Below are 3,672 nucleotides of genomic sequence, written 5' to 3' on the forward strand. Positions count from 1 at the left end.
GCGCGGCTCCATGGCGCTGCCGATGTGGCACAGCCGGCGCCGGAGGAGGAGGAAGAGGGGGAGGGGCGGGTCCGTAGCCTCCCTGCCGCAGCTCGGGGGCACCTCCGCCTTTCCGCCCTGCTCCTGCTTCCCGCGCCGGGCGGGGCTCCGACGGCAGCCCGCCCCGCCCCGCCCCGCGACACCGGGAGGGAGCGAGCTCCCTTGGGCTGGGCGCGGACCGGCTTCGCCACATACAGCGGGGCTTTCAGCCAGGACCCCTCCCCCCCCAGTAAAAGCCGCCTGCTCCGCTGCGGCTTGCCGAGTTCTTGCGCGCGGATGAATTCTCTGGTGTTTCTTCTCTGTGCAAAACCAAGTTTATTTCCTACCTATGGAGACTTTTTACCATCTTGAACTTTCCCTGAGCCTGATGAAAAGCTTGCAGGAAAAGATTATATATATTACAGTTTCTCAGTTGGTCTAATAAAAGGTGTCGTTTTATTAAAGGTAAATGGTTTTAATACAAAGGTATCAAGTTCTAGATGTTTGCATTGCTTTTGGTCTCAGACCAACACGGCTACCACATGCATTCCTGATATTTTTCTGCAGTCAAAAAGAACCAACCCAACAAGTGATAGCTGAGGGCTGGCATTTTCTACCAGGTGCCTCAGAGCCCCCAGTCTCAAACAGGTGTCCAGTGCTGAAGTCACAGAGTCCTCGGCACTCGTGGCCAGCTCTTAGCCCTAAGGGCCCCAGGTTATGGACATGAACATCCGTCACAGGCTAGGATCCCCAGTCGTGCAAGTTTGAGGCATCGCTCATGGTTTTGTAACTAAGGGGTGATGCAGCCCAAAAGGAGAGAGCTAAAACAATTCAATCGTCCACGATTCAAAAAGGATGTGGCTGCATCCAATTCTAGGCTCCACAATTCAGGAAGGATGTGGAGAAGCTTGAGAGGGTGCAGAGGAGAGCTACGCGCATGATCAGAGGTCAAGAGAGCAGACATTATGATGAGAGGCAGAGAGCCATGGGACTTTTCAGCCCGGAAGAGCACAGGCTCAGGAGGGCCTGATGGCTGCCTATAAGTACATCAGGGGTCTGCATCGGGATCTAGAGAAATGCCTGTTCACAAGAGCGCCCCAAGGGATGACAGGGTCAAATGGTCACAAACTCCTACAAGACCATTTTAGGCTGGACATAAGAAACAACTTCTTTACTGTCCAAGCCCCCAAAGCCTGGAATAGACTCTCCTCAGAGGTGGTGCAAACATCTACTCTTGACTCTTTTAAGAAACATTTGGATGCCTATCTTGCTTTGACCCTAGCTGACTTCCTGCCCCTGGGGCAGGGGGCTGGACTCATTGATTTTCTGAGGTCCCTTCCAGCCCTAATGTCTATGAAATCTACAAAAACTGCAGAGCAACTGTCTACCTGCTATACATAGATAAGGCCCCGATCCTAATAGACCTCTGAGATATCTCCGTTTAGGTGTTGCAGAGCCTACAACATGGGTGCCTGGCCTCAGTGGGGTGATCTTAATGAAAAGATGTAACGTAGGCAATGAGTGTTGTGTACACTAAGTGGGAAGACCAAGGTGCCTCCCCGGGCCAATTCAGATCCCCTTCATCCAATGGTTCTCAACCTTTTTAGAGTCAAAACCTGCCTTGTTAGACTCAAGGTGCCCCTCGTTAGACTCAAAGATCCTCTCAGAAAATGCCAGCTCTTCGTTATCGTCAGAGATCCTGGTTTTCTCTGATTTAAAAAAAAATCCGCAATTTTCAGTTGTAAAAAGAACCCCAAATCCATATTTTTCCTTGACTAAAATGAAACGCCACTAATATATCGATATGTATACAGCTGTGTTGCAGTCATGGAAAAATGTAGATTTGAGGTTACTTTTTTTAATCAGAAAATTGGGGATTTTTTTAAATCAGAGAAAACCAGGATCCCTGGTTATCACTTCCTTTTTGACTATAGAGAAATAATAGACCTATTCTTCTGTTTCAAAAGCTCAGACAACAGGTCAGAAAGTTTTAGACTCTGGATTCTGATTTGAAATCTCTGAGTTTATCTTATGAATCATGTTTGGACTCCTAAGTGACAACATTGTGTTGCACCAAATGATACCCCTGAAAGCAGCTTGGCACACCCTGGCCGAGAGTCAGGCCCTAGTCACTGAGCAGGGAGGTGCCTATAGCTAACCAATAGGGTGTGCCTGATCCAGGGCGGACTGGATTACTATTCCTCCTCAGAGTTTAGGTAACAGTTTAAGTCTTGCAAAGGAGGGCTTCTTCATATCAGGATCCTGTTGGCTCAGGGGGCTGCCTATCTAACTGGCAGAAGAACTGAGTACGAAACGCAGCGCCTTTCACCCTATGTTGTAGTGATGGTGCCCATATCTTCCTTCTACTGATTAACCTTGTGATAAAAGCAGTAGGACATGGTGAGGATCCTGGGAGGATTCAAGCACCCATATTCCCCTTCTCAGAGGAGACTTCTATCACCAAAGTATGGGCGAAGCCAGATGGGGCTTCCACCTCTCCTGCAGAAGCTGGCCCCCTGGACAGTCCAGAGCATGAGTCTCTTGCGGCCATTGTTGCCCTGTGGGGTCAGGCCAATGCTCAGGATCTCAATATCGCGCTGTTAGGACAGCATGGTGTACAATTGCACATCCACACACACAAAAATCAATTAGGCACACACATACACTCTACATGCATACGCCACCACTACGCGCGCGCACGCACACACACTACCAACTCAGGCACTTACAAATCCAAACTTACCAGCCTAGGCACATGTACACCTATCACAAATCCAAGGGGACAACAGGGCAGACCCTACAATAAAAGACTGCGGGACCTGAACCTCTTCCGCCTTCACAAGAGGAGGCTGAGGGAGGACCTGGTGACTGTCTATAAACTCACTAGGGGGGACCAGAAGGGTTTGGGAGAGATACTGTGTCCCCTAGTGCCCCCTGGCATAACAAGGAATAATGGACACAAATTATTGGAGAGTAGGTTTAGATTAGATATCCGCAAGAACTACTTCACAGTTAGGGCGGCTAGGAGCTGGAACCAACTTCCAAGGGAAGTGGTGCTGGCTCCTACCCTGGGGGTCTTTAAGAAGAGGCTTGATGCCTACCTGGCTGGACTCATTTGAGTCCAGTTTTTCTCCCGCCCAGGTGGGGGGTCGGACTTGAAGGTCTACAAGGTCCCTTCTGACCCTACTTCTATGATTCTCTGATTCAAGCACCTACACACTATACACACACCAAACGTTAGACAAAAAAATCAATTGTCAATACCTGCACACCTAATATACATACACGGATCGCTAATTCGTATATCACACACACAATGACATACATACATATATATTTTCACCAGTTCACACACAAACCACCCACCTACACATACACACAGGTGAGTTCCTAACTTGGATGGTATGGTATGTAAGTGTGTGTTTGGGGTACTTGGGATACTTGAGGGAAGGTTAAGGTGAGAGAGAAAGCATAAAGAGTGAAAGTTGCTGGAACTGGGTTTAGAACTGGTTGACTAGAAAGAAGCTGGCTGAGGAACTGAGGCTTGGACTTACTTAAGGGGTTACTTGAGGTCATTGGTGCAAAGGAAAAGCCTGGTGGCAAGAAGGAGACAGCCAGGAAAGAGAGAGAGAGGCAGAAACCTGGGAGCTTGGG

General features: G+C 48.9%; 1 protein-coding gene across 1 annotated transcript in view; it reads right to left on the bottom strand.

Annotated features, from left to right (window-relative positions):
• The window catches only part of TMEM64 (transmembrane protein 64), a 66,847-nt gene that overhangs the window by 28,837 nt on the left and 34,338 nt on the right, over positions 1-3,672 (bottom strand). The gene's annotated exons all lie outside the window — the stretch shown is intronic.

Source organism: Gavialis gangeticus, unplaced genomic scaffold (assembly GCF_001723915.1).
Source record: "Gavialis gangeticus isolate Ggan-Ray unplaced genomic scaffold, GavGan_comp1, whole genome shotgun sequence".
Lineage (NCBI taxonomy): Eukaryota > Metazoa > Chordata > Crocodylia > Gavialidae > Gavialis > Gavialis gangeticus.